The sequence below is a fragment of the Ictidomys tridecemlineatus genome, chromosome 16 (assembly GCF_052094955.1).
Source record: "Ictidomys tridecemlineatus isolate mIctTri1 chromosome 16, mIctTri1.hap1, whole genome shotgun sequence".
Lineage (NCBI taxonomy): Eukaryota > Metazoa > Chordata > Mammalia > Rodentia > Sciuridae > Ictidomys > Ictidomys tridecemlineatus.
The window spans coordinates 36587174-36601339 of NC_135492.1; positions in this window are offsets into that span (position 1 = coordinate 36587174).

Below are 14166 nucleotides of genomic sequence, written 5' to 3' on the forward strand. Positions count from 1 at the left end.
AATTTCAGGGTCACATCTATTTCCTGGCCATCCCAACGTCCCCTATAAACCCTGGAAAACACGAATTTGTTCTCCAATTTCCAGAAATCTTGTCCAGAATGTTTTGTGTGTGGAATCATATACTATATATATATAATCCTTTAATAGACCAGGACTGCAATTGATGGATGGGGTAGAAATGGCATGTTTTGTCATCCCAGCAGCCTGGGAGGCTGAGGCAGGAGGATCTCAAGTTCGAGGCCAGCCTCAGCAACTTAGAGAGACTCTAAACAACGGAGGGAGACCCTGCTGCAAAAACAAACAAAACAAAACAAAACAAAACAAAAAACCATACAAACAAAATGGGTTTTAAAAGTTTTTGCCATTAAAAAAAAAAAAAGAATGTAGTAGAGGTTCCAAGAACTAGTTATGCTTAACCCAATTCAAACGTGTACTGAAACACCCCATGGGACCTCATTCGTGTGCAAAACTGACACCTTATTATTTATCGAACCTCATTAATATGTAAAACTGTCACCTTATTATGTGTCAGTTAAAATAAGTTTAAATGAAGATTTAAATCTCTTCTGCTGATGTCTGATTTTTTTTAGACCATTTACGTTTAATGTGATTATGGTTATGGAGGCTGAGGCAGGAGGATCGCCAGTTGGAGGCCAGCCTCAGCCACTTAGTGAATACCCCTAGGCAACTTAGAGAGACCCTGTCTCTAAAATGAAATATAAAAAGGGGCTGGGGATGGGGCTCCGTGGTTAAGTGCCCCTGGATTCAATCCCTGCTACTAAAAAAAATTAAAAAAAAAAAACTTTGAAAAATATTGTGCTCCTTATTCTGGCCTTGACGGTATCCGACCCACGGCCATTTGAACGTATTTTCTTTTATGGGTGACGTGTTCTTTCTCTCTTGTGGCTTATAAGATGTTTTCTTTACCTTTCATGTTCAGAACTTTTCCTATGATGGGTCTTGGTATGGATTTCTTTTTTTTTTCTATTTTTTTTTTTTTTTTAGGATTTTTTTTTTCTGGTTCTCGAATCTGAACAATTCAAGGCTTCCATCTCCTGCCAAATTTGGGGACATTTCTAGTTTTATTTAAGTACATCTCAGCCCCACCCTTTTTACTCTTCTGCTTTTGGGACAATGAGGACATGAAGGTTAGAGCTTGTCTTACGAGACCCCGAGGCTTAGATTTCTTCCCATTTTTTTTTCACCTATTTTCTCTGTCATTCGGATTGCACATTATTATTATTTTTTTTAATTTTTGTTTTTGGTTCCATGCTGCAGTTCACTGATTCTCTCCTCTGTTACCCCCTCCCCCACATTCTACCTCTGAGTCCATCCATTGTTTGTTCCATTTCAATGACTGTATTTTCCAGCTCGAGGATGGCCATTTGGTTCTTGGGTCTTGGATTCCTCGGCTGAGACTTTCTGTTTTTGATGGGGTTTTCAGCCTGCTCCTAATGGCTCCTTGAAACATTTTTTTTTTTTTGAATCATGCCTGCTTCAAAATCTGAGTTCTTCTCAAAAAACTTAACACACACAACACACAAACACCCAAATAACGCAATCAATCAGCTGTCCCACTCCTTGGTCTATAGCCAAAGGACTTAAAAATCAGCAGCACGCGACAGGGACACAGCCACATTGATGTTTATAGCAGCTCAGTTCACGATAGCTAAACTGTGGAGCCAGCCTGGGTGCCCTTCAACAGGTGGATGGGTTAAGAAACTGTGGTCCATATACACAGTGGAATATTACTCATCCATCAAGAAGGATGAAATGATGGCATTTGCTGGTCAATGGATGGAGCTGGAGATGATCATGCTGAGTGGAATAAGCCAGTCCCCAAAAACCAAAGGCGGAGTGTCCTCTCTGATATGGGGACGCTGACTCACAATAAGGGGGGGATGGCAGTTCACTGGATGAGACGCAGGGGAGTGAAGGGAAGGGAGGGGAGGGACTGGGAGAGACAGGGGAGTGAATGGACGTCCCTTTCCCACGTTCACAGAGGAACCCACGACCAGGGACACCCCGCAGCAGGTCCAGCCACAGGAGTGGGACGTCACGCCCCGTGTAGGTGGGACATGAGCTAAGAAGAACAAATAAAAATGTTTTAAAAATCTATCTTCCTTCTCTGCACCTGTTGATTGTGTGTGTGTTTTTTTAATCCAGTGTTGGATCTTCTGGTTTCTCGGTTAAATCAGTGTTTTTTCTATTGTGATGTCATCTTCTAGGCATCACATCATCCAACTCTGGATCTTGTTGGAGAAACGTCTGGTTTTTTTTTTTCCCCTGACTTTCTCCTAAAACTTCTCAGGCCAAAGGAATGAAGTGGTGTGTCCTCACCATCCCCCGGTCATGATCCAAGTCCAAGGTTTCTCACTTGTTTTTTTTTAGTTTGGTTATAGGTGTGGGGCACAGTTCCCTATTTAATATTTTATTGAGAGACAGGGTCTCGCTGAGTTGCTCAGGGCCTCGCTAAGTGGCTGAGGCTGGCCTCCACCTTGCGATCCTCCTGCCTCAGCCTCCCAAGTTGCTGGGATGACAGGCGTGGGCCACCATCCCCAGATTACCTTTCTTTTTTTTTTTTTTTTTAAAAAAAAAGCAAGACATTTACACAACTTGACTTTGCTTTCATTAATTTTCTTTGTAGGGTCATGTTTGTTTTATGGCAAGTGCTTTCTATTGGAAGAAAAAAACCCTTTTCAAATAACGGTAGTGAAATTAAAATATGAGTCAAAGAAAGATACTCAGTAAATCATAGACAAAGTCACCATATCCGAGATGTCTCCAGGACCAAGACTGGGGACCCAGAGGGAGGAACGTCGTGGGGAGAGCTGGTGATCGCTCTGTCCTTCCTCTGACCTGTTAAAGTCGCTTCTCTGGGGTGGCCTGATAATTCTCACTTCTGCCAGTCAAGATAAAGGTTGGCCCGGCTCTTGCCAACAGTCATCCTGAAAGTGGCTGTTTTTACCCTACATGGAAGCACCAGGGTCAGGCCTCTTGGGAAAGGTCACTCAGTGCCACCAAATCCATCATCCCAGCAGCCTGGGAGGCCGAGGCAGGAGGATCACACGTTGGAGGCCAGCCTCAGCAAAAGTGAGACCGTGTTCCTAAATAAAATACTAAATAGGGCTGGGGATGGGGCTCAGGGGTGGAGGGCCCCTGAGTTCCATCCTTGGTACCTTCCTCCTCTAAAAAAAATAAATCTATGAGGAGAGAAGGGCGAGTTCTGCCCACCCAGGCCTTTCCCCCAGGCCCTGGGTGAATCCTGGATGTCCGCCATTGGTCCCCAGCAGCTTCACGAGGTCTGGACTCAGCAGTGGAGGAGAGATTCTTGCACGGACTAATGGAGTTCGAGAAGCAATTAAAACTTGTTTGCACACTGGAAAAATAAAATATATTCCCCCAGGGTCCTCAAGAGGCGCACATAAAACAGGCTTCCAACCACAGGGTGCCTCCTGGGGGGGTGCATCCTCCTCCTGGGGGTTTTGGAACAAGATTTTAAAGATTTTTCTTTTTTTTTTTTTTAAAGATTTCTTTTGAAATGCAAGCAGCTGACCTCATTCAACAGTGTGAGGTTTGTTTTTTTTTTTTTCTTTAAGGGAAATGTGGTGGGGGTTATGTTTAAACCGGGAAAAACCCAGAGACTGGAATGAGAAACTGCAGAAACCACTTCATAGGGAGAGTAATTTCCGGAAAATCTGGGCAAGGTGAAGAGGAAGGGCGGGGAGTGGGGGAGGAGCAAACCAGGTACCTTTTCCTGAATCGTAGCATTATTTTCCCGGGCTGTTTCTTTTTTTTTTTTTTTAAATGTGCTTATTTTTATTTTTCATTTTAAAAAAAGTGACAAGTGTGTATTTTATCATTATGACACCAAATTTTAAAATATATATATTTAAATATATATATAAATATATATTTTATATATAATATGCATATTTAAATAGGAATATTTAAATATTTAAATTATATATTTAAATATAATATATTATGTCAATATAATGTTAATATATATTTAAAATATATATTTAACTATATTGTATTAATATAATATTAATATATATTTTAAATAGACATTTAAATATATAATATATATTTAATTATTTATATTTAAACATAAATATATATTAGGTCACTTCATATATATGAAGCTGGACTGCTTTCTGAAATTCAATTTAATTGATTATTATTTTATTTTATTATTATTATTATTATTATTATTATTATTATTTTTGGTACCAGGGATTGAACCCAGAAGCACTGTAACCCCTGAGCCCCGTCCCCAGACCTTTTTTATATTTTTATTTAGAGACAGGGTCTCGCTGAGTGGCTCAGGGCCTCGCTAAATTGTAGAGGCTGGCCTCCACCTTGCCATCCTCCTGCCTCAGCCTCCCCAGCTGCTGGGATTATAGCCCCCGTGCCGCCCAGCCCCGGGGGGTGGATTGCTTTTTTAATTGGCAACTTGGGGGTCACCGAGGTCTGAGTCAACTCTGGGACTTAGAAACTTGGTGACCTCGAGCGAGTTACTGTACCTCTCTGTGTCCTCAAGGGTCCCGGGAAGAGACTATCTCCTCCTCTTAGGATCCTGGTGACAGGAGCCTGTCAAAGTGCTTGGGAACAATATGCCTTGGGTCCCAGCTCGGTGACCGCCATCTGCACAACTGGGCCCACGGTCCCCCCCAAACGGCCCGCTCCCGGTGAGCGCCGCACAACCTGAGCACCAGCGTCTCATCCCGCCTCCTCCCTTCGTGCGAGGTCCGCTGTCCTCCGAGTATCCCCTGCAGGCCACAGGGAGACGGGGTCAGGGCCGGAAAGCGGGGGGCGACATCATCTGGTGGAAACCAGCATTCTGTGGGTGCAGCGACTGAGGCCAGAGAGGCGACGGGGAGGACTTTCCCAGCGGTGGTGAGGCCCGTTCCCCGTCTGGAGGCCAAGTCCAGAGGAGGACGATGGTCAGGCCTGTCCCTTGGCATCATGGGTACCGGTGACCGAGAATCGTGGCCAACAGATTCTGGGCATTTCAGGTAGAAAAAGAAACCAGAGAGCGCACCGGCAGTGTCGCCGGCCTGTGATCCCAGGACCTCGGGAGGCCCAGGCAGGAGGATCACAAGGTGGAGGCCAGCCTCAGCCATTGAGCAAGGCCCTAGGCCACTCAGCGAGACCCTGTCTCTAAATAAAATAGAAAAAGGGGCTGGGGACGGGGCTGAGGGGTGAAGAGCCCCTGGGTTCAATCCCTGGTATTGCCAAAAAGAAAAAAGAAAAAATAATCTATAACACAATTTAATTTATATGTACTAAGCCACAGACCCCCTAAACCAAACCGTTTATAACGAATAAATTAGAAGCAGGACAAGTGGGTTGTGTTTGCTAAGAAGAAGGATGGAAAAGGGACGCAGAGACTCATGAATGACAAATAAAAATAATAAAAATAGCAGTAAATAACACAATTAAAATAATAATAATAATAATAATAATGTACTGAATCACGAATCCTGGGCTGGGACGGAGCTCTACCATAGATTTTTTTTTTTTTTTTTTTTTGGTAGGAGGGATGGAACCCAGGAGTGCTTGACCCCTGAGCCCCGTCCCCAGACCTTTTTCTATTTTATTTAGAGACAGGGTCTCGCTGAGTGGCTCAGGGCCTCGCTCAGTGGCTGAGGCTGGCCTCCCACTTTTGATCCTCCTGCCTCAGCCTCCCAAGCCACTGGATTGCAGGCCTGTGCTACCACCACCGCCTGGTGCCCTCAAATAAATACGTGAATCTATAAATAAGCAGCCACAGGGGTCTAAGGGCCTGGCCTTAACCCTGTCTGGGGTTTCCTTTGGCTCCTAGTTTTCTCACACAGCCTTAGGCCACCCCCCCACCTCCTGCTGGGTTCCTGTAGCCCCAGGTGCCATTTTGCTCAGGGCGGGTCTGTCTTTAATTTGCATATTCATGAGCTGCTCCCGGGGAGGGTGGTGCTTCCCTCCGCCTCCTGGGGCCGCCCAATCACTCACGCCCTAAGGCCCGGGATCCCTGCGCCCAACCTCACTCTCCAACCTTGGACCTCAGCTGCTCAAATTCTGGGCCTGCGGGTGTGGCTCACTGCAAGGGGGACTTAGGGTGTTCAGGCCCTGAGTCTCCCGCCTCAAAAAGCCAACAACAAAACCCTCTTCCTTCTCTGACAGTCTCCTGTCTGTCACCTTGGAACAGGAAGAAAAATCTCCACCCGCCTGCGGACTTGATCATTCTCTGCTGACTCTTGGGAATTTCACAGGTTGAACAATAACCAAAAAAAGATGTTAAAAATGTAAGTAGATCCCTGTCATCCTAGGGGCTCGGGAGGCTGAGGCAGGAGGACCGCAAGTTGGAGGCCAGCCTCAGCAATGTATCAAGGCCCTAAGCAACTCAGTGAGACCCTGACTCTACATAAAAATATAGAGAGGGCCGGGGATGGGGCTCAGGGGTTAAGCACCCCTGGGTTCAATCCCTGGTGCCAAAAATATGTATATACATTTGTAAATAATATATAAAAATAATATATATAGGACTGGGGCGATATAATATAAAATATATAAATTTATTATTATTATTATTATTATTTGGTACCAGAGATTGAACCCAGGGGTGCTTCACCCCTGAGCCCCATCCCCAGCCCTTTTTATTTTTTTTTTATTTAGAGACAGGGTCTTGCTGACTTGCTTAGGGCCTCGCTCAGTGGCTGAGGCTGGCCTCCACCTTGTGATCCTCCTGCCTCAGCCTCCTCCTGAGCTGCTGGGATCCCAGGTGTGCACCACCAAGCCTGGCAGAAATTAATTTTAAACAGCGTGGTCCTAAGACAAAAAACATACCAACGGAACAGTAGAACTGTTTTTTTTTAAATTTGATAAACGTGACACGCCTGTCATCCCAGGGACTTGGGGGAGGCTGAGGCAGGAGGATTGCAAGGTGGAGGCCAGCCTCAGCCACTTCACGAGGCCCTCAGCCACTCAGCGAGACCCTGTCTCTAAATAAAATATTTAAAAGGGGCTGGGGAATGGGGCTCAGGGGTGAAGCACCCCTGGGTTCAATCCCTGATACCAAAAAAAAAAAAAAAAATGCAAATCAAGTCGGGCAGAGACGATGGTCTAAACACCCTGGATGTACCCAAATGGATCAGGAAATACTCTTTATGGTTCTCAAACCAGCCCTGGCTCACCTGCCTGGGCAGCGTGTGCCAGGAAACGGTGAATTTCCATGACGTGTTGGAGCCGAGTCTGCAGCGCTGATTGACAGCGCCCTTCCTGGGAAGGGGGGGGGGGGAGCGCTGCTGGACTACATTTCCCAGACGCCCTCGGGGCTCCCGGGCTGAGCGCTCTGGCCAATGGGGAGGAAGGCGCGCCAGAGCCCGGCCTGACCTCCCTTGGGTCTGCCCGTCTCCCAGCCCGGGGAAGAGGGAAGCATTCCTAGGAGATGGGGTGGAGGCAGGGATGTCCCTGAAGGACATCCCTTAGAATGTCCCAGTGTCCCCAAGAATATGGGTTTGGTGACAAAGGAGACATGACCTTTTAATGAAGTCCTTTTGCAGGTGGCTGCCTGAGTGGCTGGGACCAAGAGGGTCTTTGAAGGCCGGCGGCCTCCAACTTGCGATCCTCCTGCCTCAGCCTCCAGAGTCCCTGGGATCCAAGGGAGTGCCCCTGCCCAGGGCCGAGGGGCAACATGGTAACCACCTTTTTTTTATGAAAGGGATGAGTGTGGTGAGGAGGGGACATTGGAAGAGGAGAGGCTTGGGAAAGGAGGAGGAAGGGAAGGACGTCTACAGAAAGAACTAGAAGGTGCTGATTTCAGAAAAGAAGCGCCGGAGGCTGGTCTGCGGCAGCCCACGGGCACCCACACAAGGCTCCCTCGGTGAACAGCCTCGGGGGGGTGGCTTCTAGTGGTGCCTCTGCTAGGGACACTGTAAATGTCACTGAGTGTTCAAAAGAGTGTGAAGCCCTGAGCTGATCAGAAGTGCAAAGCCAAGCTGGGTGCGTCAGGTTCCCTGGGGAAGACGAAACCCAGCTCTCTGTATCCGTGGGTGCTGCATCTGCAGATCCAACCGAGGATCAAAATATATATATATTTTTTAAAAAATTGCCTCTGCACCCCTATCATCCCAACGGCTCAGGAGGCTGAGGCAGGAGGATCGCAAGGTGGAGGCCAGCCTCAGCCACTTCACAAGGCCCTCAGCAACTCAGCGAGACCCTGTCTCTCAATAAAGTAGTAAAAAGGGCTGGGGAATGCGGCTCAGGGGTGAAGCACCCCAAGTTCCATCCCTGATACCAAAAAAAATAAAATAAAATAAAAAAGAAGATTGCACATGCATTTAGGTATATGCATGATAATATACACAGAGAAAAACTAACCTTCATGACGCTTCTATTTGAGGAGAGAGAGAAGAAGGAACTTTTTTTTTCCAAACTACTTTATTCCTGTTATCTCTGCTGTTTTGTTACAGCGAGCGTCTGTGGCTGTTGTAAATACCTGTGTTTTATTTTTATTTTATTTATTAGTTTTGTTTGTGGTGCTGAGGACATAGGATTTTGGGGGGTGGGTGGGTACTGGGGATGGAACCCAGGGGCACTCAACCCCTGAGCCCCATCCCTAGCCCTGTTTTGTATTTTATTGAGAGACAGGGTCTCGCTGAGTGGCTCAGGGCCTCACTCAGTGGCTGAGGCTGGCCTCCACCTTGCGATCCTCCTGCCTCAGCCTCCCTAGCTGCGGGGATGACAGGCGTGGGCCACCATGCTGGGCCATCTGCTTTTAATTTTCCTGATGATCAGGAAGATTTTATATCAAGGAGCCAAGTAGTACCTATCTCCTCTGTTTATCCGTAACGGCCAGATGCAGTGCTCCTGTTGGAAATTTTAAGTGAAAAGTGCAAGATTGTACCCAGAAAATGAATCCGAGCCCCATAAATATTCATAGAAAACGATGGGAAGAAATCCAATAAATGTTCACAGTGGGTGTTCCCAGCAGAGAGATCGTGAATAATTATTTCTTCCTTTCTAGTTTTTAATACTTCCCCATTTTCTATTATAAGCATGCATTCTTTTTATAATTGAAAAAAAGCACTATATATATATTTTTTTAAAAAAAAAATTTTCTAAATGTAATTGCCAAGGCGATGCCAAATTTTCTTCCCAGCGGGGGAAGCCGGCTGAGAAAATGGTACCAATCCAAAGATGCCTGGGTGGCACTCAGACACAGTGTCATTTTTTTTTTTTTTTTTGGATCCAGGCAAAGGAAGGGTAGGGAAGCTCAGTGGTTAACACCAGCAGCTGGACCCTGGAGTGTCAATCAAGCCAGCCCGCCATGGTGAGGCAAGTCCTGCCAAGGGGACCAGACACGCAGGAACAAGGCAGGGGACGCCCTCCCCAGATGTCCTTGACCCCCGGTGATTGTCTGCCTGGCTTTGGAGACTGGTGACATATTCCATGACGGGCTCTTCTCACCCCTTGGGAGAATTAGCAAGAAACCAACTCAGTGCTTGCTCAGTCTCCCTGGGCAGTCCCTTCTCTGGAGGCTGAGGCAGGAGGATCCCAAGTTGGAGGCCAGCCTCAGCCACTTAGCGAGTTGTTCACGGCCTAAGTGGCTGAGGCTGGCCTCCAACTTGGATCCTCCTGCCTCAGCCTCCTGAGCCACTGGGATGACAGGCGTGCGCCCTCGTGCCTGTCTTCCTATAGTTTAATTCTCATTTCTCTTAGGGATGCTGCTATTTTCCTAAGTGGATCCTCTCTCTTCCAACGTGGCTTCCTGAGCTCTTTATTTTGGAAATTTCCAAGCATTTACATAAGTCGAGAGATAATGTAATGAATTCCATGTCCTCAGCAATTACCCAAACATGTCATCTCGCGCTATCTGTCATGCCAGTCACTCCCACCCCCACTCAAGATTATTTTAAAGCAGATCCCAGCCGGAGCCTTTCATCTGCAAAGAGTCCAGTAGGGATCTGTGAAAGATTTTATTTGAATCTCATTAAAAAAGAAGAAAAAAAAAATAGGCCGGGTGCGGTGTCGCACATCTATCATCCCAGCGGCTCGGGAGGCTGAGGCAGGAGGATCCCAATTTAGAGGCCAGCCTCAGAAACTTAGTGAGGCCCTCAGCAACTGTCTCTAAATTTAAAAAAAAAAATAAAAAGAGAGTGTGGCTTCGGGGTTAAGCACCTCTAGGTTCCATGCCTGGTACCAAAAAAAATAATAATAATTAGAATCAAATACGAGGGCTGGGGTGGTGGCTCCGTGGCAGAGTGCTGGGACCCAGGGTGTCCCAGGTCTCAGTCCACAGACTGGGTGGCCCCACTCCTGGGCCGAGGGGAGGCAGGACATCATGGAGGAAGAGTGTGGGGAGGGAGCAGCTCCCATGGGGACCAGGGAGCAGGGACTCCACTCTCTGGGGGCCAGAATTTTCTTTGATGCAAGTCAACAGCATGTGCAAAGGCCCAACCTGATGAGGTCTCTCTCCTTCCAAGGGGGTGAATTCTTGGCTTTGGGGTCACCCTGGATGATTCCCATTTTTGTGCTCTGGCCTGGCCAATTTCCCGGCTGCCAGGAACACGCATTCAGCTCTTATTGAGAGACAGGGTCTCGCTGAGTGGCTCAGGGCCTTGCTAAGTGGCTGAGGCTGGCCTCCAACTTGCGATCCTCCTGCCTCGGCCTCCCGAGCCGCTGGGATGACAGGCGTGGGCCACGGGAATGAGCCCACCCTTTTCCTGGTAGGGCTGAAAGAGAGTCAAGTCAGGGGCTGGGGACTCAGTCTCTACTGCCATTTGTCCTTGAGCCCAGAGTCGCTCAGGGAATGTGTGGACAAGATGGATCCGGGGCTCGTTCTTTATATAGCCCCGTAATTGCTAAAGGAGAATTGTCTTTGTGTCCAAAACCGAGCTGAACATTTCCATTCTTCTATTTCTGTCTCCTCGTGTTGTCCTGGCACCCACGTCTTCTGAGAGGGACCTCAGGCCAGAATCTTTGTCAGTCAAAATCTTAGTCTTCCTGGCGACATTTCTGAGACTTTTTTAAAATATTTTTTTAGAGGGGGGAGTCCTGGGGATGGAATGCAGGGGCCCTCAACCCCTGAGCCCCATCCCCAGCCCCTTTTTCTATTTTATTTAGAGACAGGGTCTCGGTGAGTTGCTTAGGGCCTTGCTAAGTGGCTGAGGCTGGCCTCCACCTTTTGATCCTCCTGCCTCAGCCTCCCGAGCCGCCGGGATGATAGGTGTGCACCACCACCCACTAGGCTATTTCTAAGATCTTAAACAAACATGAGATCATGAATCTTTTGGAGGGACGTGATTACGTGACAAAAACATGTCAACCCTACCAGGAAAAGGGTGGGCTCATTCCTCAGGAAGGAGCATGTTAATATTAAAAACCTGTGGCAACGGGGTTCCGTGGCCCACACCTGGCATCCCAGCAGCTTGGGAGGCTGAGGCAGGAGGATCGCAAATTGGAGGCCAGCCTCAGCAACCTTGTGAAGCCCTAAGAAACTCAGTGAGACCCTGTCTCTAAATGAAAAAACAAAAAGGGCTGGGGTTGTAGCTCGGTGTTAAAACAGGTTAAATCCCCGGTACCCACTCACCCACCCCCCAAAAAAAGATTAGAATTTAAAATTGATCAGAAATTATCTATGAAATGCATGTCTGTAATCCCAGCTACTCAGGAGGCTGAGGGAGGAGGACGGCAAGTTTGAGGCTGGCCTCTGCAATTTAGTGAGATCATGTCTCAAAATTTAAAAATTAAAAATATATATATATTTTTTTTTCTTTTTAAGGGTTGGGGATGTAGCTGAGTAGTAGAGTGGCCCAGTACCTCCCCCTTCCAAAAAAAGAATTTATGAAATGGAATGAAACTTGCGATTTGTGTCATTACGGGTGCTAGAAGAGCCACGGGGACCGACAACGATGACGTGTCGAAGTGAAAAGGCTTGTGAATCTACAGGTTTGAGCAAATTGTTCTGATGACGTCAGAAAGGTGACAACTCCTTCTTCACGTGGGCACGTTCGTTCCAGGAAACGACGGCCAACGTGGCCATCACGCGACTAACTCAGAGCCTTCCGTGGCTATGATAAAACACCTGAGGTCGTCAACTTAAAAAGAAGAAAGGTTCCTTTCAGTTCTTGGTTTCAGGGGATTCCGTCTGTGATCTCTTGGCCTTGTGGCTTTGGGCCCCGTGGTGGTGGTGGTGGCCCAGTGTGCCATCGTGGGGAGCACGTAGCCCGAGGTTTGTTCATTTGAGGGCAACAGGAAAGCAAAGAGAGAGGAAGAGCTGGGGGTCCCAACATCTCCTTCAAGCACCGGCCTCCCATGACCTAACTTCCTCCCATGAGGCTCCACCCACAACCTCTCCACTCGCCTCCCTGGAGTGCCACAGGCTTGACCTTTAACCCAAGGCTTTGGTGGAATGTCCCAGACCCAGACAGGTGCCTTGGAGCATCTGATATAAAACTTTAAAAAGTTTAGGCTTCAAAATAACAGTGTGTCCAAGACAGGGTGGTGATAGGGCGGGCTGTTCCCTGTGATCTGAACTGTGGCCTCGACCCAGGGGAAAAAAATACTTCCTACCATTTGGGGTGAGGGGTACCCAGGAATTGAACTCAGGGGCCCTCCACCACGGAGCCCTGTCCCCAGTCCTATTTTGTGTTTTATTTAGAGACAGGGTCTCCGCTGAGTGGCTCAGGGCCTCGCTAAGTGGCTGAGGCTGGCCTCCACCTTGCGATCCTCCTGCCTCAGCCTCCCAAGCCCCCGGAATGACAGGTGGGCTCCACTGTGCCTGGCCCCTTCCTACCATCCTTGGCACGGAGCTCCCAGATATGTAGGAGGCAAATACATGAAATCCTTACAGGAGGACGTGCTTCTAAAACAGCGGGACTCAATTCTGAGAAATCATTTGCTTTCAAGTAAAGAAACGCGGGTCAGGACAATCAATGATGTCCCTGCGGTCACACAGCTAGAGAGAGGCAGGGTTTTTAGATGGGAATGGCATCTGCTTGCTTCCCAGGAAGAAAAAAAAAAAATGTTAACGTTTCTCCCACCCCCGCTCCTTGAATTGTCATTAGATTGAGAACCAGGCAAAGATTGAGACCATTGTGAGGTTTCACATGACACATTTTTCTCTAAAAAAATATCTTTTAGTTGTTGATGGACCGTTATTTTATTTATTTACGGGGTGCCGAGAATCGAACCGGGTGCCTCACCCATGCTAGGAGAGTGTGCTACCACTGAGCCACCACCCCAGCTCCCAGAGGATACATTTTTAATACCTTTACTTTTTTTTAATTTTATTTTTATGTGGTGCTGAGGATCAAACCCAGTGCCTCGTACACTCTAGGTCAGCTCTCCACCACTGAGCTACAGATAGACATTTTTGTTGTTTTTTAATTTAGAGACAAGGTCTCCCTGAGTGGCTCGGTGCCTTGGTTTTGGTGAGGCTGGCCTCCACCTTGCGATCCTCCTGCCTCAGCCTCCCGAGCTGCCGAGATGAAGGACCCTGGAGGTTCCTTTGCACACGAGGGGGTCCTGCTACAGGGCTGTAGCTCTTCAGTGTCTCATGCCACAGGAACAGACATCTGTCCCCTTATGCTGTGTCGCCTCCTTCCCCGAGGGCTGAGGTACATGTCCCTCTTCCTTGGTGGGTTTTTCTGGGCAATGTTAGAAGAGTGGACCTGCTGGGAGTCCCCTATGGCTGGGCTCACCATCTGTGTGTCTCCCACTCCCAGGAGAACCACCCTGGTGAGCTTGCTGATCCCAGGAGCTGGGTGGAGCTGAGCCGCCCCAGCTGACCTACAAACCCCAGGACGAGGCAGAGCCTCTGGAGCCACCCCCGGTCTGGAGCCGAGCCACCGACTGTGCCCAGATTAGCCAACTGTGCTAGTCACAATGGCCTTGGTATTGAACCCAGGGGTGCTCCACCCCGATCCCCCTCCCCAGCCCTATTTTATATCTTATTTAGAGACAGGGTCTCCCTGAGTTGCTTAGGGCCTCGCTAAGTGGCTGAGGCCGGCCTCCACCTTGCGATCCTCCTGCCTCAGCCTCCGGAGCTGCTGGGATGCCAGGCCTGAGCCCCCTGTGCCCGGCCAAGCAACTCAGCTGCGATGGGGTCTGTCCCAGGGTCGTATTTCTGTGAAGGGATATTTGTTGGGGTTGAGTGCGTGCCTGCTGCGGGGTCCCTAGCTT